Source organism: Salmo trutta, unplaced genomic scaffold (genome assembly GCF_901001165.1).
Source record: "Salmo trutta unplaced genomic scaffold, fSalTru1.1, whole genome shotgun sequence".
Lineage (NCBI taxonomy): Eukaryota > Metazoa > Chordata > Actinopteri > Salmoniformes > Salmonidae > Salmo > Salmo trutta.
Genome location: NW_021823107.1, coordinates 5,552 through 28,887, shown reverse-complemented (window position 1 = coordinate 28,887; position 23,336 = coordinate 5,552). Strand labels below are relative to the sequence as shown.

Genomic DNA, 23,336 nt, shown 5'->3' with positions numbered 1-23,336 from the left:
AATTATCGTGTGAATAACTCCTGAATAAGGGCTGATTCACCGTAGGGATGGTTTGGCTGAGCAGCCGGCTCTTGGAAGAGTCTTGGTGGTTCCAAACTTCTTCCTTTTAAGAATGATGGAAGCCACTGTGTTCTTGGGTACCTTCAATGCTGCAGAAATGTATCGGTACCCTTCCCCACGTCTGTGCCTCGACAAAATCCTGTCTCGGAGCTCTAGGGACAATTCCTTCCACCTCATGGCTTAGTTTATGCTCTGACATGCACTGTCAACTGTGGAACCTTATATAGACAGACAGGTGTGTGCCTTTTCAAATCATGACCAATCCATTGAATTTACCACAGGTGGACTCCAATCAAGTTGTAGAAACATCTCAAGGATGATCAATGGAAACAGGATGGACCTGAGCTCAATTTCCAGCCTCATAGCAAAGGGTCTGAAAACGTATGTAAATAAGGTATTTTTTAAATCTTTTTTTATGGATTAAAAATGATATGTTATCGCTTCGTCATTATGGGGTATTGTGTGTAGATAGATTTTATTTGACTTAATCCATTTTCAGAATAAGGCTGTAACGTAACAAAATGTGGAAAAAAGTAAGGGGTCTGAATACTTTCCGAATGCACTGTAGCTATGCAGGCTAGCTACTTTTCCTTTGCTAGCCAGCCAACTAAATCTATCACACAATCACATCAAGCAGCTGAAATGACAGAAAACTGTCTGCACTTTTGTTTGTTTTACCTTGGATTATATTGCCATTTCTTTGGATATATCCATTATAATGACCCTGATAAATGAATTTGCCTGGCTCAGAGAAGCTGTCATTCTGGTCACATTCATACACATCGCACGGTGGAGGTCACCAAAAAAACGGCAACATTGATCCACAAGTCGGAGAGGCAGACAGCAAGGTTTAGACAAACCTCAACTGTTTCAAACCATATGCTAGCCTAGGGGCATTGGGAAATATTGTCTAGACCAGTGATATTTAAAGTCGGGGTCGGAGGGACTGCAGTGGGGATATATATATTCATTATTTAGGAACAAAAAATTATGAGTACAGATTATTGTATGAGACAATATAGAAACGTTTTTGAGAAAGTTAATTAGAAAAAAAGTATTTGATTGGGTAATTGAAGGTTATTTGTTGATGTAAAAAAAAATGTAACGTTCCGATTTTAAAGTTGTATTTGGGGTGGGATCACAAGAAATGATTGCAAAAAAATGGGGACCCCAGAAATTCTGTAGGAAAAAATGGTGTCCCTGCTGAAAAGGTTTGAATACCATTGGTCTAGACACATTTTTCCAGGGGAGATGAAGTTTATAAATTGACTGGCTGGGCCGTGGGACAGTGGATGCGCATTTATAAATCTAATGGAACCGCTAACAGGCACTACCCGCAGAATGCTGGGATGGTGGTGCTTCAACTCCCTGCTATTAACCAATTAGCATCCAGGATCCAAACAACCTGTTTAATAACATTGCATTGCCTCTGGTTATTGAAAGACATGTCTAAGACTGGTCTATTCATGTATTCTGTAGGCCTATGTATTTGTTTTGTTTTTTTTCAGTTATCACTATCTGCCTCTGGTTATTGAAAGACATGTCTAAGACTGGTCTATTCATGTATTCTGCAGGCCTATTTATTTGTTTCGTTTTTTTCAGTTATGACCCTGTTTCTGTCATCACTATCTGTTTTGTTAAAATTTGTTTCCGCCCGGTTTCAAACCAGGGACCTTTTGCGTGTGAGGCGAACGTGATAACCACTACACTACTGAAACTACAAGAAAAAGAGTGGAAGTCATGGAAAATGTTAGGACTGCCCACAAGTCTACCGCCCATAATATCCCAAATAGAGTACCACAGTAGGAGTCATAATACCCATAAGAACTAGCGGTCGAACAGGGAAATGGTTCCAATCGTTTTTCCACCATTCATATTCCCCACAGGGGATTTTAAAAACAATTAAAAAAGGCCTTTGTTTCTTGTTGGCTTACCCTGGCATGGTAACCGTGTAATTCTCTCTAGGACAAGGTGACTTTTATAAAAAATATTCGCCTGTATTTACCCCCCCAAAATTAAATGCTAATTAACTGCTAATGTGGCTATCATAAAGAACTACAAATGTATTATTTTAAGTGTTTCTAAAATCCCCTATGGGAAAAATGAATGGTAGAAAAATGGTTGGAACCATTTCCCTGTTTGACCGCTAGGTTTTATGGGTATTATGACACCTCCACTGTGGGGCTTTTCCCAGTTTTATTTGACAATTTGTATCATGTTAAATATTAGCCACTATCGGGAGCCACTGTCAGTAACAGCCACATACATTTATTTTGGCATACTTTCATTCCGTTGACCTTTCTTTAATCTGTCACATCCTTGTGAATTGTTCCTGAGGGTTGCTAGCATTAGTGAATCATATTAAGCTAAAGTATTGCAATAATTTGGGACATGTAGCCTATTTGAATTGACAAACCTCAACTGTTTCAAACCATATGCTAGCCTAGGGGCATTGGGAAATATTGTCTAGACCAGTGATATTTAAAGTGGGGGTATATATATTCATTATTTAGGAACAAAAAATTATGAGTACAGATTATTGTATGAGACAATATAGAAACGTTTTTGAGAAAGTTAATTAGAAAAAAAGTATTTGATTGGGTAATTGAAGGTTATTTGTTGATGTAAAAAAAAATGTAACGTACCGATTTTAAAGTTGTATTTGGGGTGGGATCACAAGAAATGATTGCAAAAAAATGGGGACCCCAGAAATTCTGTAGGAAAAAATGGTGTCCCTGCTGAAAAGGTTTGAATACCATTGGTCTAAACACATTTTTCCAGGGGAGATGAAGTTTATAAATTGACTGGCTGGGCCGTGGGACAGTGGATGCGCATTTATAAATCTAATGGAACCGCTAACAGGCACTACTCTCAGAATGCTGGGATGGTGGTGCTTCAACTCCCTGCTATTAACCAATTAGCATCCAGGATCCAAACAACCTGTTTTATAACATTGCATTGCCTCTGGTTATTGAAAGACATGTCTAAGACTGGTCTTTTCATGTATTCTGCAGGCCTATGTATTTGTTTCGTTTTTTTCAGTTATGACCCTGTTTCTGTCATCACTATCTGTTTTGTTAAAATTTGTTTCCGCCCGGTTTCGAACCCGGGGACCTTCCGCGTGTGAGGCGAACGTGATAACCACTACACTACGGAAACTACAAGGAAAAGAGTGGAAGTCATGGAAAATGTTAGGAATGCCCACAAGTCTACCGCCCATAATATCCCAAATAGAGTACCACAGTAGGAGTCATAATACCCATAAGAACTAGCGGTCGAACAGGGTAATGGTTCCAATCGTTTTTCCACCATTCATATTCCCCACAGGGGATTTTAAAAACAATTAAAAAAGGCCTGTGTTTCTTGTTGGCTTACCCTGGCATGGTAACCGTGTAATTCTCTCTAGGACAAGGTGACTTTTATAAAAAATATTTGCCTGTATTTACCCCCCCAAAATTAAATGCTAATTAACTGCTAATGTGGCTATCATAAAGAACTACAAATGTATTATTTTTTGTGTTTCTAAAATCCCCTATGGGAAAAATGAATGGTGGAAAAATGGTTGGAACCATTTCCCTGTTTGACCGCTAGGTTTTATGGGTATTATGACACCTCCACTGTGGGGCTTTTCCCAGTTTTATTTGACAATTTGTATCATGTTAAATATTAGCCACTATCGGGAGCCACTGTCAGTAACAGCCACATTCATTTATTTTGGCATACTTTCATTCCGTTGACCTTTAATCTGTCACATCCTTGTGAATTGTTCCTGAGGGTTGCTAGCATTAGTGAATCATATTAAGCTAAAGTATTGCAATAATTTGGGACATGTAGCCTATTTGAATCATTATGGAACTCAGACCACACGTAGCAGGAATTTATTCAGAGCGCCCAAGCTAGCCACCCCAGCAGAGTGCGTTACGCGACTTAAAAGGGTAAGTCTGAATAGCAAATACTGAGAAGTGCGTAGGAAAAGAATGAATTCCTAAATTGGGATCGAGCCCTAAGTGAATAGGCTTACTGTCTAATTTGTTATAATGTGTTTCCGCCCGGTCTCGAACCGGGGACCTTTCGCGTGTTAGGCGAACGTGATAAACACTACACTACAGAAACTGCATGAGTAGGATACTAAGGGTGTGACTTTGGCTGGGTGGGTGGCTGGGTGGGTGGGGCATTTATCGCTCTCAGAACCTAATGAAGTCAGAAATGACTTAGTCCATTAACTAAGCAATAAGGCTTGAGATCCCGGGAATTATCGTGTGAATAACTCCTGAATAAGGGCTGATTCACCGTAGGGATGGTTTGGCTGAGCAGCTGGCTCTTGGAAGAGTCTTGGTGGTTCCAAACTTCTTCCTTTTAAGAATGATGGAAGCCACTGTGTTCTTGGGTACCTTCAATGCTGCAGAAATGTATCGGTACCCTTCCCCACGTCTGTGCCTCGACACAATCCTGTCTCGGAGCTCTAGGGACAATTCCTTCCACCTCATGGCTTAGTTTATGCACTGTCAACTGTGGAACCTTATATAGATAGACAGGTGTGTGCCTTTTCAAATCATGACCAATCCATTGACTTTACCACAGGTGGACTCCAATCAAGTTGTAGAAACATCTCAAGGATGATCAATGGAAACAGGATGGACCTGAGCTCAATTTCCAGCCTCATAGCAAAGGGTCTGAAAACGTATGTAAATAAGGTATTTTTTAAATCTTTTTTTATGAATTAAAAATGATATGTTATCGCTTTGTCATTATGGGGTATTGTGTGTAGATAGATTTTATTTGACTTAATCCATTTTCAGAATAAGGCTGTAACGTAACAAAATGTGGAAAAAAGTAAGGGGTCTGAATACTTTCCGAATGCACCGTAGCTATGCAGGCTAGCTACTTTTCCTTTGCTAGCCAGCCAACTAAGTCTATCACACAATCACATCAAGCAGCTGAAATGACAGAAAACTGTCTGCACTTTTGTTTGTTTTACCTTGGATTATATTGCCATTTCTTTGGATATATCCATTATAATGACCCTGATAAATTAATTTGCCTGGCTCAGAGAAGCTGTCATTCTGGTCACATTCATACACATCGCACGGTGGAGGTCACCAAAAAAACGGCAACATTGATCCACAGGTCGGAGAGGCAGACAGCAAGGTTTAGACAAACCTCAACTGTTTCAAACCATATGCTAGCCTAGGGGCATTGGGAAATATTGTCTAGACCAGTGATATTTAAAGTCGGGGTCGGAGGGACTGCAGTGGGGATATATATATTCATTATTTAGGAACAAAAAATTATGAGTACAGATTATTGTATGAGACAATATAGAAACGTTTTTGAGAAAGTTAATTAAAAAAAAGTATTTGATTGGGTAATTGAAGGTTATTTGTTGATGTAAAAAAAAATGTAACGTACCGATTTTAAAGTTGTATTTGGGGTGGGATCACAAGAAATGATTGCAAAAAAATGGGGACCCCAGAAATTCTGTAGGAAAAAATAGTGTCCCTGCTGAAAAGGTTTGAATACCATTGGTCTAGACACATTTTTCCAGGGGAGATGACGTTTATAAATTGACTGGCTGGGCCGTGGGACAGTGGATGCGCATTTATAAATCTAATGGAACCGCTAACAGGCACTACCCGCAGATTGCTGGGATGGTGGTGCTTCAACTCCCTGCTATTAACCAATTAGCATCCAGGATCCAAACAACCTTTTTTATAACATTGCATTGCCTCTGGTTATTGAAAGACATGTCTAAGACTGGTCTATTCATGTATTCTGTAGGCCTATGTATTTGTTTCGTTTTTTTTCAGTTATCACTATCTGCCTCTGGTTATTGAAAGACAGGTCTAAGACTGGTCTATTCATGTATTCTGCAGGCCTATGTATTTGTTTCGTTTTTTTCAGTTATGACCCTGTTTCTGTCATCACTATCTGTTTTGTTAAAATTAGTTTCCACCCGGTTTCGAACCGGGGACCTTTCGCGTGTGAGGCGAACGTGATAACCACTACACTACGGAAACTACAAGAAAAAGAGTGGAAGTCATGGAAAATGTTAGGAATGCACACAAGTCTACCGCCCATAATATCCCAAATAGAGTACCACAGTAGGAGTCATAATACCCATAAGAACTAGCGGTCGAACAGGGAAATGGTTCCAATCGTTTTTCCACCATTCATATTCCCCACAGGGGATTTTAAAAACAATTAAAAAAGGCCTGTGTTTCTTGTTGGCTTACCCTGGCATGGTAACCGTGTAATTCTCTCTAGGACAAGGTGACTTTTATAAAAAATATTCGCCTGTATTTACCCCCCCAAAATTAAATGCTAATTAACTGCTAATGTGGCTATCATAAAGAACTACAAATGTATTATTTTTTGTGTTTCTAAAATCCCCTATGGGAAAAATGAATGGTGGAAAAATGGTTGGAACCATTTCCCTGTTTGACCGCTAGGTTTTATGGGTATTATGACACCTCCACTGTGGGGCTTTTCCCAGTTTTATTTGACAATTTGTATCATGTTAAATATTAGCCACTATCGGGAGCCACTGTCAGTAACAGCCACATTCATTTATTTTGGCATACTTTCATTCCGTTGACCTTTAATCTGTCACATCCTTGTGAATTGTTCCTGAGGGTTGCTAGCATTAGTGAATCATATTAAGCTAAAGTATTGCAATAATTTGGGACATGTAGCCTATTTGAATCATTATGGAACTCAGACCACACGTAGCAGGAATTTATTCAGAGCGCCCAAGCTAGCCACCCCAGCAGAGTGCGTTACGCGACTTAAAAGGGTAAGTCTGAATAGCAAATACTGAGAAGTGCGTAGGAAAAGCATGAATTCCTAAATTGGGATCGAGCCCTAAGTGAATAGGCTTACTGTCTAATTTGTTATAATGTGTTTCTGCCCGGTCTCGAACCGGGGACCTTTCGCGTGTTAGGCGAACGTGATAAACACTACACTACAGAAACTGCATGAGTAGGATACTAAGGGTGTGACTTTGGCTGGGTGGGTGGCTGGGTGGGTGGGGCATTTATCGCTCTCAGAACCTAATGAAGTCCAGGGGAGATGACGTTTATAAATTGACTGGCTGGGCCGTGGGACAGTGGATGCGCATTTATAAATCTAATGGAACCGCTAACAGGCACTACCCGCAGATTGCTGGGATGGTGGTGCTTCAACTCCCTGCTATTAACCAATTAGCATCCAGGATCCAAACAACCTTTTTTATAACATTGCATTGCCTCTGGTTATTGAAAGACATGTCTAAGACTGGTCTATTCATGTATTCTGTAGGCCTATGTATTTGTTTCGTTTTTTTTCAGTTATCACTATCTGCCTCTGGTTATTGAAAGACAGGTCTAAGACTGGTCTATTCATGTATTCTGCAGGCCTATGTATTTGTTTCGTTTTTTTCAGTTATGACCCTGTTTCTGTCATCACTATCTGTTTTGTTAAAATTAGTTTCCACCCGGTTTCGAACCGGGGACCTTTCGCGTGTGAGGCGAACGTGATAACCACTACACTACGGAAACTACAAGAAAAAGAGTGGAAGTCATGGAAAATGTTAGGAATGCACACAAGTCTACCGCCCATAATATCCCAAATAGAGTACCACAGTAGGAGTCATAATACCCATAAGAACTAGCGGTCGAACAGGGAAATGGTTCCAATCGTTTTTCCACCATTCATATTCCCCACAGGGGATTTTAAAAACAATTAAAAAAGGCCTGTGTTTCTTGTTGGCTTACCCTGGCATGGTAACCGTGTAATTCTCTCTAGGACAAGGTGACTTTTATAAAAAATATTCGCCTGTATTTACCCCCCCAAAATTAAATGCTAATTAACTGCTAATGTGGCTATCATAAAGAACTACAAATGTATTATTTTTTGTGTTTCTAAAATCCCCTATGGGAAAAATGAATGGTGGAAAAATGGTTGGAACCATTTCCCTGTTTGACCGCTAGGTTTTATGGGTATTATGACACCTCCACTGTGGGGCTTTTCCCAGTTTTATTTGACAATTTGTATCATGTTAAATATTAGCCACTATCGGGAGCCACTGTCAGTAACAGCCACATTCATTTATTTTGGCATACTTTCATTCCGTTGACCTTTAATCTGTCACATCCTTGTGAATTGTTCCTGAGGGTTGCTAGCATTAGTGAATCATATTAAGCTAAAGTATTGCAATAATTTGGGACATGTAGCCTATTTGAATCATTATGGAACTCAGACCACACGTAGCAGGAATTTATTCAGAGCGCCCAAGCTAGCCACCCCAGCAGAGTGCGTTACGCGACTTAAAAGGGTAAGTCTGAATAGCAAATACTGAGAAGTGCGTAGGAAAAGAATGAATTCCTAAATTGGGATCGAGCCCTAAGTGAATAGGCTTACTGTCTAATTTGTTATAATGTGTTTCCGCCCGGTCTCGAACCGGGGACCTTTCGCGTGTTATGCGAACGTGATAACCACTACACTACAGAAACTGCATGAGTAGGATACTAAGGGTGTGACTTTGGCTGGGTGGGTGGCTGGGTGGGTGGGGCATTTATCGCTCTCAGAACCTAATGAAGTCAGAAATGACTTAGTCCATTAACTAAGCAATAAGGCTTGAGATCCCGGGAATTATCGTGTGAATAACTCCTGAATAAGGGCTGATTCACCGTAGGGATGGTTTGGCTGAGCAGCTGGCTCTTGGAAGAGTCTTGGTGGTTCCAAACTTCTTCCTTTTAAGAATGATGGAAGCCACTGTGTTCTTGGGTACCTTCAATGCTGCAGAAATGTATCGGTACCCTTCCCCACGTCTGTGCCTCGACACAATCCTGTCTCGGAGCTCTAGGGACAATTCTTTCCACCTCATGGCTTAGTTTATGCACTGTCAACTGTGGAACCTTATATAGATAGACAGGTGTGTGCCTTTTCAAATCATGACCAATCCATTGACTTTACCACAGGTGGACTCCAATCAAGTTGTAGAAACATCTCAAGGATGATCAATGGAAACAGGATGGACCTGAGCTCAATTTCCAGCCTCATAGCAAAGGGTCTGAAAACGTATGTAAATAAGGTATTTTTTAAATCTTTTTTTATGAATTAAAAATGATATGTTATCGCTTTGTCATTATGGGGTATTGTGTGTAGATAGATTTTATTTGACTTAATCCATTTTCAGAATAAGGCTGTAACGTAACAAAATGTGGAAAAAAGTAAGGGGTCTGAATACTTTCCGAATGCACCGTAGCTATGCAGGCTAGCTACTTTTCCTTTGCTAGCCAGCCAACTAAGTCTATCACACAATCACATCAAGCAGCTGAAATGACAGAAAACTGTCTGCACTTTTGTTTGTTTTACCTTGGATTATATTGCCATTTCTTTGGATATATCCATTATAATGACCCTGATAAATTAATTTGCCTGGCTCAGAGAAGCTGTCATTCTGGTCACATTCATACACATCGCACGGTGGAGGTCACCAAAAAAACGGCAACATTGATCCACAGGTCGGAGAGGCAGACAGCAAGGTTTAGACAAACCTCAACTGTTTCAAACCATATGCTAGCCTAGGGGCATTGGGAAATATTGTCTAGACCAGTGATATTTAAAGTCGGGGTCGGAGGGACTGCAGTGGGGATATATATATTCATTATTTAGGAACAAAAAATTATGAGTACAGATTATTGTATGAGACAATATAGAAACGTTTTTGAGAAAGTTAATTAAAAAAAAGTATTTGATTGGGTAATTGAAGGTTATTTGTTGATGTAAAAAAAAATGTAACGTACCGATTTTAAAGTTGTATTTGGGGTGGGATCACAAGAAATGATTGCAAAAAAATGGGGACCCCAGAAATTCTGTAGGAAAAAATGGTGTCCCTGCTGAAAAGGTTTGAATACCATTGGTCTAGAAACATTTTTCCAGGGGAGATGACGTTTATAAATTGACTGGCTGGGCCGTGGGACAGTGGATGCGCATTTATAAATCTAATGGAACCGCTAACAGGCACTACCCGCAGATTGCTGGGATGGTGGTGCTTCAACTCCCTGCTATTAACCAATTAGCATCCAGGATCCAAACAACCTGTTTTATAACATTGCATTGCCTCCGGTTATTGAAAGACATGTCTAAGACTGGTCTATTCATGTATTCTGTAGGCCTATGTATTTGTTTTGTTTTTTTTCAGTTATCACTATCTGCCTCTGGTTATTGAAAGACAGGTCTAAGACTGGTCTATCCATGTATTCTGCAGGCCTATGTATTTGTTTCGTTTTTTTCAGTTATGACCCTGTTTCTGTCATCACTATCTGTTTTGTTAAAATTTGTTTCCGCGCGGTTTCGAACCGGGGACCTTTCACATGTGAGGCGAACGTGATAACCACTACACTACGGAAACTACAAGAAAAAGAGTGGAAGTCATGGAAAATGTTAGGAATGCACACAAGTCTACCGCCCATAATATCCCAAATAGAGTACCACAGTAGGAGTCATAATACCCATAAGAACTAGCGGTCGAACAGGGAAATGGTTCCAATCGTTTTTCCACCATTCATATTCCCCACAGGGGATTTTAAAAACACTTAAAAAAGGCCTGTGTTTCTTGTTGGCTTACCCTGGCATGGTAACCGTGTAATTCTCTCTAGGACAAGGTGACTTTTATAAAAAATATTCGCCTGTATTTACCCCCCCAAAATTAAATGCTAATTAACTGCTAATGTGGCTATCATAAAGAACTACAAATGTATTATTTTTTGTGTTTCTAAAATCCCCTATGGGAAAAATGAATGGTGGAAAAATGGTTGGAACCATTTCCCTGTTTGACCGCTAGGTTTTATGGGTATTATGACACCTCCACTGTGGGGCTTTTCCCAGTTTTATTTGACAATTTGTATCATGTTAAATATTAGCCACTATCGGGAGCCACTGTCAGTAACAGCCACATACATTTATTTTGGCATACTTTCATTCCGTTGACCTTTCTTTAATCTGTCACATCCTTGTGAATTGTTCCTGAGGGTTGCTAGCATTAGTGAATCATATTAAGCTAAAGTATTGCAATAATTTGGGACATGTAGCCTATTTGAATCATTATGGAACTCAGACCACACGTAGCAGGAATTTATTCAGAGCGCCCAAGCTAGCCACCCCAGCAGAGTGCGTTACGCGACTTAAAAGGGTAAGTCTGAATAGCAAATACTGAGAAGTGCGTAGGAAAAGAATGAATTCCTAAATTGGGATCGAGCCCTAAGTGAATAGGCTTACTGTCTAATTTGTTAAAATGTGTTTCCGCCCGGTCTCGAACCGGGGACCTTTCGCGTGTTAGGCGAACGTGATAACCACTACACTACAGAAACTGCATGAGTAGGATACTAAGGGTGTGACTTTGGCTGGGTGGGTGGCTGGGTGGGTGGGGCATTTATCGCTCTCAGAACCTAATGAAGTCAGAAATGACTTAGTCCATTAACTAAGCAATAAGGCTTGAGATCCCGGGAATTATCGTGTGAATAACTCCTGAATAAGGGCTGATTCACCGTAGGGATGGTTTGGCTGAGCAGCTGGCTCTTGGAAGAGTCTTGGTGGTTCCAAACTTCTTCCTTTTAAGAATGATGGAAGCCACTGTGTTCTTGGGTACCTTCAATGCTGCAGAAATGTATCGGTACCCTTCCCCACGTCTGTGCCTCGACACAATCCTGTCTCGGAGCTCTAGGGACAATTCCTTCCACCTCATGGCTTAGTTTATAATCTGACATGCACTGTCAACTGTGGAACCTTATATAGACAGACAGGTGTGTGCCTTTTCAAATCATGACCAATCCATTGAATTTACCACAGGTGGACTCCAATCAAGTTGTAGAAACATCTCAAGGATGATCAATGGAAACAGGATGGACCTGAGCTCAATTTCCAGCCTCATAGCAAAGGGTCTGAAAACGTATGTAAATAAGGTATTTTTTAAATCTTTTTTTATGAATTAAAAATGATATGTTATCGCTTTGTCATTATGGGGTATTGTGTGAAGATAGATTTTATTTGACTTAATCCATTTTCAGAATAAGGCTGTAACGTAACAAAATGTGGAAAAAAGTAAGGGGTCTGAATACTTTCCGAATGCACTGTAGCTATGCAGGCTAGCTACTTTTCCTTTGCTAGCCAGCCAACTAAATCTATCACACAATCACATCAAGCAGCTGAAATGACAGAAAACTGTCTGCACTTTTGTTTGTTTTACCTTGGATTATATTGCCATTTCTTTGGATATATCCATTATAATGACCCTGATAAATTAATTTGCCTGTCTCAGGGAAGCTGTCATTCTGGTCACATTCATACACATCGCACGGTGGAGGTCACCAAAAAAACGGCAACATTGATCCACAGGTCGGAGAGGCAGACAGCAAGGTTTAGACAAACCTCAACTGTTTCAAACCATATGCTAGCCTAGGGGCATTGGGAAATATTGTCTAGACCAGTGATATTTAAAGTCGGGGTCGGGGGGACTGCAGTGGGGATATATATATTCATTATTTAGGAACAAAAAATTATGAGTACAGATTATTGTATGAGACAATATAGAAACGTTTTTGAGAAAGTTAATTAGAAAAAAAGTATTTGATTGGGTAATTGAAGGTTATTTGTTGATGTAAAAAAAAATGTAACGTACCGATTTTAAAGTTGTATTTAGGGTGGGATCACAAGAAATGATTGCAAAAAAATGGGCACCCCAGAAATTCTGTAGGAAAAAATGGTGTCCCTGCTGAAAAGGTTTGAATACCATTGGTCTAGACACATTTTTCCAGGGGAGATGAAGTTTATAAATTGACTGGCTGGGCCGTGGGACAGTGGATGCGCATTTATAAATCTAATGGAACCGCTAACAGGCACTACACGCAGAATGCTGGGATGGTGGTGCTTCAACTCCCTGCTATTAACCAATTAGCATCCAGGATCCAAACAACCTGTTTAATAACATTGCATTGCCTCTGGTTATTGAAAGACATGTCTAAGACTGGTCTATTCATGTATTCTGTAGGCCTATGTATTTGTTTCGTTTTTTTTCAGTTATCACTATCTGCCTCTGGTTATTGAAAGACATGTCTAAGACTGGTCTATTCATGTATTCTGCAGGCCTATGTATTTGTTTCGTTTTTTTCAGTTATGACCCTGTTTCTGTCATCACTATCTGTTTTGTTAAAATTAGTTTCCACCCGGTTTCGAACCGGGGACCTTTCGCGTGTGAGGCGAACGTGATAACCACTACACTACGGAAACTACAAGAAAAAGAGTGGAAGTCATGGAAAATGTTAGGAATGCACACAAGTCTACCGCCCATAATATCCCAAATAGAGTACCACAGTAGGAGTCATAATACCCATAAGAACTAGCGGTCGAACAGGGAAATGGTTCCAATCGTTTTTCCACCATTCATATTCCCCACAGGGGATTTTAAAAACAATTAAAAAAGGCCTGTGTTTCTTGTTGGCTTACCCTGGCATGGTAACCGTGTAATTCTCTCTAGGACAAGGTGACTTTTATAAAAAATATTCGCCTGTATTTACCCCCCCAAAATTAAATGCTAATTAACTGCTAATGTGGCTATCATAAAGAACTACAAATGTATTATTTTTTGTGTTTCTAAAATCCCCTATGGGAAAAATGAATGGTGGAAAAATGGTTGGAACCATTTCCCTGTTTGACCGCTAGGTTTTATGGGTATTATGACACCTCCACTGTGGGGCTTTTCCCAGTTTTATTTGACAATTTGTATCATGTTAAATATTAGCCACTATCGGGAGCCACTGTCAGTAACAGCCACATTCATTTATTTTGGCATACTTTCATTCCGTTGACCTTTAATCTGTCACATCCTTGTGAATTGTTCCTGAGGGTTGCTAGCATTAGTGAATCATATTAAGCTAAAGTATTGCAATAATTTGGGACATGTAGCCTATTTGAATCATTATGGAACTCAGACCACACGTAGCAGGAATTTATTCAGAGCGCCCAAGCTAGCCACCCCAGCAGAGTGCGTTACGCGACTTAAAAGGGTAAGTCTGAATAGCAAATACTGAGAAGTGCGTAGGAAAAGAATGAATTCCTAAATTGGGATCGAGCCCTAAGTGAATAGGCTTACTGTCTAATTTGTTATAATGTGTTTCTGCCCGGTCTCGAACCGGGGACCTTTCGCGTGTTAGGCGAACGTGATAACCACTACACTACAGAAACTGCATGAGTAGGATACTAAGGGTGTGACTTTGGCTGGGTGGGTGGCTGGGTGGGTGGGGCATTTATCGCTCTCAGAACCTAATGAAGTCAGAAATGACTTAGTCCATTAACTAAGCAATAAGGCTTGAGATCCCGGGAATTATCGTGTGAATAACTCCTGAATAAGGGCTGATTCACCGTAGGGATGGTTTGGCTGAGCAGCTGGCTCTTGGAAGAGTCTTGGTGGTTCCAAACTTCTTCCTTTTAAGAATGATGGAAGCCACTGTGTTCTTGGGTACCTTCAATGCTGCAGAAATGTATCGGTACCCTTCCCCACGTCTGTGCCTCGACACAATCCTGTCTCGGAGCTCTAGGGACAATTCCTTCCACCTCATGGCTTAGTTTATGCACTGTCAACTGTGGAACCTTATATAGATAGACAGGTGTGTGCCTTTTCAAATCATGACCAATCCATTGACTTTACCACAGGTGGACTCCAATCAAGTTGTAGAAACATCTCAAGGATGATCAATGGAAACAGGATGGACCTGAGCTCAATTTCCAGCCTCATAGCAAAGGGTCTGAAAACGTATGTAAATAAGGTATTTTTAAATCTTTTTTTATGAATTAAAAATGATATGTTATCGCTTTGTCATTATGGGGTATTGTGTGTAGATAGATTTTATTTGACTTAATCCATTTTCAGAATAAGGCTGTAACGTAACAAAATGTGGAAAAAAGTAAGGGGTCTGAATACTTTCCGAATGCACCGTAGCTATGCAGGCTAGCTACTTTTCCTTTGCTAGCCAGCCAACTAAGTCTATCACACAATCACATCAAGCAGCTGAAATGACAGAAAACTGTCTGCACTTTTGTTTGTTTTACCTTGGATTATATTGCCATTTCTTTGGATATATCCATTATAATGACCCTGATAAATTAATTTGCCTGGCTCAGAGAAGCTGTCATTCTGGTCACATTCATACACATCGCACGGTGGAGGTCACCAAAAAAACGGCAACATTGATCCACAGGTCGGAGAGGCAGACAGCAAGGTTTAGACAAACCTCAACTGTTTCAAACCATATGCTAGCCTAGGGGCATTGGGAAATATTGTCTAGACCAGTGATATTTAAAATCGGGGTCGGAGGGACTGCAGTGGGGATATATATATTCATTATTTAGGAACAAAAAATTATGAGTACAGATTATTGTATGAGACAATATAGAAACGTTTTTGAGAAAGTTAATTAAAAAAAAGTATTTGATTGGGTAATTGAAGGTTATTTGTTGATGTAAAAAAAAATGTAACGTACCGATTTTAAAGTTGTATTTGGGGTGGGATCACAAGAAATGATTGCAAAAAAATGGGGACCCCAGAAATTCTGTAGGAAAAAATGGTGTCCCTGCTGAAAAGGTTTGAATACCATTGGTCTAGACACATTTTTCCAGGGGAGATGACGTTTATAAATTGACTGGCTGGGCCGTGGGACAGTGGATGCGCATTTATAAATCTAATGGAACCGCTAACAGGCACTACCCGCAGATTGCTGGGATGGTGGTGCTTCAACTCCCTGCTATTAACCAATTAGCATCCAGGATCCAAACAACCTTTTTTATAACATTGCATTGCCTCTGGTTATTGAAAGACATGTCTAAGACTGGTCTATTCATGTATTCTGTAGGCCTATGTATTTGTTTAGTTTTTTTTCAGTTATCACTATCTGCCTCTGGTTATTGAAAGACATGTCTAAGACTGGTCTATTCATGTATTCTGCAGGCCTATGTATTTGTTTAGTTTTTTTCAGTTATGACCCTGTTTCTGTCATCACTATCTGTTTTGTTAAAATTAGTTTCCACCCGGTTTCGAACCGGGGACCTTTCGCGTGTGAGGCGAACGTGATAACCACTACACTACGGAAACTACAAGAAAAAGAGTGGAAGTCATGGAAAATGTTAGGAATGCACACAAGTCTACCGCCCATAATATCCCAAATAGAGTACCACAGTAGGAGTCATAATACCCATAAGAACTAGCGGTCGAACAGGGAAATGGTTCCAATCGTTTTTCCACCATTCATATTCCCCACAGGGGATTTTAAAAACACTTAAAAAAGGCCTGTGTTTCTTGTTGGCTTACCCTGGCATGGTAACCGTGTAATTCTCTCTAGGACAAGGTGACTTTTATAAAAAATATTCGCCTGTATTTACCCCCCCAAAATTAAATGCTAATTAACTGCTAATGTGGCTATCATAAAGAACTACAAATGTATTATTTTTTGTGTTTCTAAAATCCCCTATGGGAAAAATGAATGGTGGAAAAATGGTTGGAACCATTTCCCTGTTTGACCGCTAGGTTTTATGGGTATTATGACACCTCCACTGTGGGGCTTTTCCCAGTTTTATTTGACAATTTGTATCATGTTAAATATTAGCCACTATCGGGAGCCACTGTCAGTAACAGCCACATACTTTTATTTTGGCATACTTTCATTCCGTTGACCTTTAATCTGTCACATCCTTGTGAATTGTTCCTGAGGGTTGCTAGCATTAGTGAATCATATTAAGCTAAAGTATTGCAATAATTTGGGACATGTAGCCTATTTGAATCATTACGGAACTCAGACCACACGTAGCAGGAATTTATTCAGAGCGCCCAAGCTAGCCACCCCAGCAGAGTGCGTTACGCGACTTAAAAGGGTAAGTCTGAATAGCAAATACTGAGAAGTGCGTAGGAAAAGAATGAATTCCTAAATTGGGATCGAGCCCTAAGTGAATAGGCTTACTGTCTAATTTGTTATAATGTGTTTCCGCCCGGTCTCGAACCGGGGACCTTTCGCGTGTTAGGCGAACGTGATAAACACTACACTACAGAAACTGCATGAGTAGGATACTAAGGGTGTGACTTTGGCTGGGTGGGTGGCTGGGTGGGTGGGGCATTTATCGCTCTCAGAACCTAATGAAGTCAGAAATGACTTAGTCCATTAACTAAGCAATAAGGCTTGAGATCCCGGGAATTATCGTGTGAATAACTCCTGAATAAGGGCTGATTCACCGTAGGGATGGTTTGGCTGAGCAGCTGGCTCTTGGAAGAGTCTTGGTGGTTCCAAACTTCTTCCTTTTAAGAATGATGGAAGCCACTGTGTTCTTGGGTACCTTCAATGCTGCAGAAATGTATCGGTACCCTTCCCCACGTCTGTGCCTCGACACAATCCTGTCTCGGAGCTCTAGGGACAATTCCTTCCACCTCATGGCTTAGTTTATGCTCTGACATGCACTGTCAACTGTGGAACCTTATATAGACAGACAGGTGTGTGCCTTTTCAAATCATGACCAATCCATTGAATTTACCACAGGTGGACTCCAATCAAGTTGTAGAAACATCTCAAGGATGATCAATGGAAACAGGATGGACCTGAGCTCAATTTCCAGCCTCATAGCAAAGGGTCTGAAAACGTATGTAAATAAGGTATTTTTTAAATCTTTTTTTATGAATTAAAAATGATATGTTATCGCTTTGTCATTATGGGGTATTGTGTGAAGATAGATTTTATTTGACTTAATCCATTTTCAGAATAAGGCTGTAACGTAACAAAATGTGGAAAAAAGTAAGGGGTCTGAATACTTTCCGAATGCACTGTAGCTATGCAGGCTAGCTACTTTTCCTTTGCTAGCCAGCCAACTAAGTCTATCACACAATCACATCAAGCAGCTGAAATGACAGAAAACTGTCTGCACTTTTGTTTGTTTTACCTTGGATTATATTGCCATTTCTTTGGATATATCCATTATAATGACCCTGATAAATTAATTTGCCTGTCTCAGGGAAGCTGTCATTCTGGTCACATTCATACACATCGCACGGTGGAGGTCACCAAAAAAACGGCAACATTGATCCACAGGTCGGAGAGGCAGACAGCAAGGTTTAGACAAACCTCAACTGTTTCAAACCATATGCTAGCCTAGGGGCATTGGGAAATATTGTCTAGACCAGTGATATTTAAAGTCGGGGTCGGGGGGACTGCAGTGGGGATATATATATTCATTATTTAGGAACAAAAAATTATGAGTACAGATTATTGTATGAGACAATATAGAAACGTTTTTGAGAAAGTTAATTAGAAAAAAAGTATTTGATTGGGTAATTGAAGGTTATTTGTTGATGTAAAAAAAAATGTAACGTACCGATTTTAAAGTTGTATTTAGGGTGGGATCACAAGAAATGATTGCAAAAAAATGGGCACCCCAGAAATTCTGTAGGAAAAAATGGTGTCCCTGCTGAAAAGGTTTGAATACCATTGGTCTAGACACATTTTTCCAGGGGAGATGAAGTTTATAAATTGACTGGCTGGGCCGTGGGACAGTGGATGCGCATTTATAAATCTAATGGAACCGCTAACAGGCACTACACGCAGAATGCTGGGATGGTGGTGCTTCAACTCCCTGCTATTAACCAATTAGCATCCAGGATCCAAACAACCTGTTTAATAACATTGCATTGCCTCTGGTTATTGAAAGACATGTCTAAGACTGGTCTATTCATGTATTCTGTAGGCCTATGTATTTGTTTCGTTTTTTTTCAGTTATCACTATCTGCCTCTGGTTATTGAAAGACATGTCTAAGACTGGTCTATTCATGTATTCTGCAGGCCTATGTATTTGTTTCGTTTTTTTCAGTTATGACCCTGTTTCTGTCATCACTATCTGTTTTGTTAAAATTAGTTTCCACCCGGTTTCGAACAGGGGACCTTCCACATGTGAGGCGAACGTGATAACCACTACACTACGGAAACTACAAGAAAAAGAGTGGAAGTCATGGAAAATGTTAGGAATGCCCACAAGTCTACCGCCCATAATATCCCAAATAGAGTACCACAGTAGGAGTCATAATACCCATAAGAACTAGCGGTCGAACAGGGAAATGGTTCCAATCTTTTTTCCACCATTCATATTCCCCACAGGGGATTTTAAAAACAATTAAAAAAGGCCTGTGTTTCTTGTTGGCTTACCCTGGCATGGTAACCGTGTAATTCTCTCTAGGACAAGGTGACTTTTATAAAAAATATTCGCCTGTATTTACCCCCCCAAAATTAAATGCTAATTAACTGCTAATGTGGCTATCATAAAGAACTACAAATGTATTATTTTAAGTGTTTCTAAAATCCCCTGTGGGAAAAATGAATGGTGGAAAAATGGTTGGAACTATTTCCCTGTTTGACCGCTAGGTTTTATGGGTATTATGACACCTCAACTGTGGGGCTTTTCCCAGTTTTATTTGACAATTTGTATCATGTTAAATATTAGCCACTATCGGGAGCCACTGTCAGTAACAGCCACATACATTTATTTTGGCATACTTTCATTCTGTTGACCTTTCTTTAATCTGTCACATCCTTGTGAATTGTTCCTGAGGGTTGCTAGCATTAGTGAATCATATTAAGCTAAAGTATTGCAATAATTTGGGACATGTAGCCTATTTGAATCATTATGGAACTCAGACCACACGTAGCAGGAATTTATTCAGAGCGCCCAAGCTAGCCACCCCAGCAGAGTGCGTTACGCGACTTAAAAGGGTAAGTCTGAATAGCAAATACTGAGAAGTGCGTAGGAAAAGCATGAATTCCTAAATTGGGATCGAGCCCTAAGTGAATAGGCTTACTGTCTAATTTGTTAAAATGTGCTTCCGCCCGGTCTCCTTTCGCGTGTTAGGCGAACGTGATAACCGCTACACTACGGAAACTGCATGAGTAGGATACTAAGGGTGTGACTTTGGCTGGGTGGGTGGGTGGGTGGGGCATTTATCGCTCTCAGAACCTAATGAAGTCAGAAATGACTTAGCTCATTAACTAAGCAATAAGGCTTGAGATCCTGGGAATTATCGTGTGAATAACTCCTGAATAAGCTCTCAGAACCTAATGAAGTCAGAAATGACTTAGTCCATTAACTAAGCAATAAGGCTTGAGATCCCGGGAATTATCGTGTGAATAACTCCTGAATAAGGGCTGATTCACCGTAGGGATGGTTTGGCTGAGCAGCCGGCTCTTGGAAGAGTCTTGGTGGTTCCAAACTTCTTCCTTTTAAGAATGATGGAAGCCACTGTGTTCTTGGGTACCTTCAATGCTGCAGAAATGTATCGGTACCCTTCCCCACGTCTGTGCCTCGACACAATCCTGTCTCGGAGCTCTAGGGACAATTCCTTCCACCTCATGGCTTAGTTTATGCTCTGACATGCACTGTCAACTGTGGAACCTTATATAGACAGACAGGTGTGTGCCTTTTCAAATCATGACCAATCCATTGAATTTACCACAGGTGGACTCCAATCAAGTTGTAGAAACATCTCAAGGATGATCAATGGAAACAGGATGGACCTGAGCTCAATTTCCAGCCTCATAGCAAAGGGTCTGAAAACGTATGTAAATAAGGTATTTTTTAAATATTTTTTTATGAATTAAAAATGATATGTTATCGCTTTGTCATTATGGGGTATTGTGTGTAGATAGATTTTATTTGACTTAATCCATTTTCAGAATAAGGCTGTAACGTAACAAAATGTGGAAAAAAGTAAGGGGTCTGAATACTTTCCGAATGCACTGTAGCTATGCAGGCTAGCTACTTTTCCTTTGCTAGCCAGCCAACTAAATCTATCACACAATCACATCAAGCAGCTGAAATGACAGAAAACTGTCTGCACTTTTGTTTGTTTTACCTTGGATTATATTGCCATTTCTTTGGATATATCCATTATAATGACCCTGATCAATTAATTTGCCTGGCTCAGAGAATCAAATCAAATCAAATCAAATCAAATTTATTTATATAGCCCTTCGTACATCAGCTGAAATCTCAAAGTGCTGTACAGAAACCCAGCCTAAAACCCCAAACAGCAAGCAATGCATGTGAAAGAAGCACGGTGGCTGGGAAAAACTCCCTAGGAAAAACTCCTGAGAAAGGCCAAAAACCTAGGAAGAAACCTAGAGAGGAACCAGGCTATGAGGGGTGGCCAGTCCTCTTCTGGCTGTGCCGGGTGGATATTATAACAGAACATAGTCAAGATGTTAAAATGTTCGTAAATGACCAGCATGGTCAAATAATAATAATCATAGTAATTGTCGAGGGTGCAACAAGCACGTCCGGTGAACAGGTCAGGGTTCCGTAGCCGCAGGCAGAACAGTTGAAACTGGAGCAGCAGCATGGCCAGGTGGACTGGGGACAGCAAGGAGTCATCGTGCCAGGTAGTCCTAGGGCTCAGGTCCTCCGAGAGAAAGAAAGAAAGAAAGAAAGAGAGAATTAGAGAGAGCATATTTACATTCACACAGGACACCGGATAAGACAAGAGAATACTCCAGATGTAACAGACTGACCCTAGCCCCCCGACACATAAACTACTGCAGCATAAATACTGGAGGCTGAGAGAAGCTGTCATTCTGGTCACATTCATACACATCGCAAGGTGGAGGTCACCAAAAAAACGGCAACATTGATCCACAGGTCGGAGAGGAAGACAGCAAGGTTTAGACAAACCTCAACTGTTTCAAACCATATGCTAGCCTAGGGGCATTGGGAAATATTGTCTAGACCAGTGATATTTAAAGTCGGGGTCGGGGGGACTGCAGTGGGGATATATATATTCATTATTTAGGAACAAAAAATTATGAGTACAGATTATTGTATGAGACAATATAGAAACGTTTTTGAGAAAGTTAATTAGAAAAAAAGTATTTGATAAGGTAATTGAAGGTTATTTGTTGATGTAAAAAAAAATATAACGTACCGATTTCAAAGTTGTATTTGGGGTGGGATCACAAGAAATGATTGCAAAAAAATGGGCACCCCAGAAATTCTGTAGGAAAAAATGGTGTCCCTGCTGAAAAGGTTTGAATACCATTGGTCTAGACACATTTTTCCAGGGGAGATGAAGTTTATAAATTGACTGGCTGGGCCGTGGGACAGTGGATGCGCATTTATAAATCTAATGGATCCGCTAACAGGCACTACCCGCAGAATGCTGGGATGGTGGTGCTTCAACTCCCTGCTCTTAACCAATTAGCATCCAGGATCCAAACAACCTGTTTTATAACTTTGCATTACCTCTGGTTATTGAAAGACATGTCTAAGACTGGTCTATTCATGTATTCTGTAGGCCTATGTATTTGTTTCGTTTTTTTTCAGTTATCACTATCTGCCTCTGGTTATTGAAAGACATGTCTAAGACTGGTCTATTCATGTATTCTGCAGGCCTATGTATTTGTTTCGTTTTTTTCAGTTATGACCCTGTTTCTGTCATCACTATCTGTTTTGTTAAAATTTGTTTCCGCCCGGTTTCGAACCGGGGACCTTTCGCGTGTGAGGCGAACGTGATAACCACTACACTACAGAAACTACAAGAAAAAAATTGGAAGTCATGGAAAATGTTAGGAATGCCCACAAGTCTACCGCCCATAATATCCCAAATAGAGTACCACAGTAGGAGTCATAATACCCAGAAGAACTAGCGGTCGAACAGGGAAATGGTTCCAATCGTTTTTTCCACCATTCATATTCCCCACAGGGGATTTTAAAAACAATTAAAAAAGGCCTGTGTTTCTTGTTGGCTTACCCTGGCATGGTAACCGTGTAATTCTCTCTAGGACAAGGTGACTTTTATAAAAAATATTCGCCTGTATTTACCCCCCCAAAATTAAATGCTAATTAACTGCTAATGTGGCTATCATAAAGAACTACAAATGTATTATTTTAAGTGTTTCTAAAATCCCCTATGGGAAAAATGAATGGTGGAAAAATGGTTGGAACCATTTCCCTGTTTGACCGCTAGGTTTTATGGGTATTATGACACCTCCACTGTGGGGCTTTTCCCAGTTTTATTTGACAATTTGTATCATGTTAAATATTAGCCACTATCGGGAGCCACTGTCAGTAACAGCCACATACATTTATTTTGGCATACTTTCATTCCGTTGACCTTTCTTTAATCTGTCACATCCTTGTGAATTGTTCCTGAGGGTTGCTAGCATTAGTGAATCATATTAAGCTAAAGTATTGCAATAATTTGGGACATGTAGCCTTTTTGAATCATT

At 40.2% G+C, this 23,336-nt stretch overlaps 11 non-coding genes across 11 annotated transcripts; all 11 read right to left on the bottom strand.

The window, feature by feature from the left end:
- Positions 1-4,100: 4,100 nt before the first annotated feature.
- trnav-aac (transfer RNA valine (anticodon AAC)) lies at positions 4,101-4,173 on the bottom strand. Its single transcript has one exon. It is a non-coding gene; the product is annotated as a tRNA-Val (tRNA).
- Positions 4,174-6,004: 1,831 nt separating this feature from the next.
- trnav-cac (transfer RNA valine (anticodon CAC)) lies at positions 6,005-6,077 on the bottom strand. Its single transcript has one exon. It is a non-coding gene; the product is annotated as a tRNA-Val (tRNA).
- Positions 6,078-6,958: 881 nt separating this feature from the next.
- Positions 6,959-7,031, bottom strand: trnav-aac (transfer RNA valine (anticodon AAC)). The gene has a single exon. It is a non-coding gene; the product is annotated as a tRNA-Val (tRNA).
- Positions 7,032-7,522: 491 nt separating this feature from the next.
- Positions 7,523-7,595, bottom strand: trnav-cac (transfer RNA valine (anticodon CAC)). Its single transcript has one exon. It is a non-coding gene; the product is annotated as a tRNA-Val (tRNA).
- An 881-nt stretch (positions 7,596-8,476) lies between these two features.
- On the bottom strand, positions 8,477-8,549 carry trnav-aac (transfer RNA valine (anticodon AAC)). The gene has a single exon. It is a non-coding gene; the product is annotated as a tRNA-Val (tRNA).
- A 2,789-nt stretch (positions 8,550-11,338) lies between these two features.
- Positions 11,339-11,411, bottom strand: trnav-aac (transfer RNA valine (anticodon AAC)). The gene has a single exon. It is a non-coding gene; the product is annotated as a tRNA-Val (tRNA).
- A 1,842-nt stretch (positions 11,412-13,253) lies between these two features.
- trnav-cac (transfer RNA valine (anticodon CAC)) lies at positions 13,254-13,326 on the bottom strand. Its single transcript has one exon. It is a non-coding gene; the product is annotated as a tRNA-Val (tRNA).
- Positions 13,327-14,207: 881 nt separating this feature from the next.
- trnav-aac (transfer RNA valine (anticodon AAC)) lies at positions 14,208-14,280 on the bottom strand. The gene has a single exon. It is a non-coding gene; the product is annotated as a tRNA-Val (tRNA).
- Positions 14,281-16,110: 1,830 nt separating this feature from the next.
- On the bottom strand, positions 16,111-16,183 carry trnav-cac (transfer RNA valine (anticodon CAC)). The gene has a single exon. It is a non-coding gene; the product is annotated as a tRNA-Val (tRNA).
- Positions 16,184-17,064: 881 nt separating this feature from the next.
- trnav-aac (transfer RNA valine (anticodon AAC)) lies at positions 17,065-17,137 on the bottom strand. Its single transcript has one exon. It is a non-coding gene; the product is annotated as a tRNA-Val (tRNA).
- A 5,431-nt stretch (positions 17,138-22,568) lies between these two features.
- On the bottom strand, positions 22,569-22,641 carry trnav-cac (transfer RNA valine (anticodon CAC)). Its single transcript has one exon. It is a non-coding gene; the product is annotated as a tRNA-Val (tRNA).
- Between the last annotated feature and the right edge of the window lie 695 nt (positions 22,642-23,336).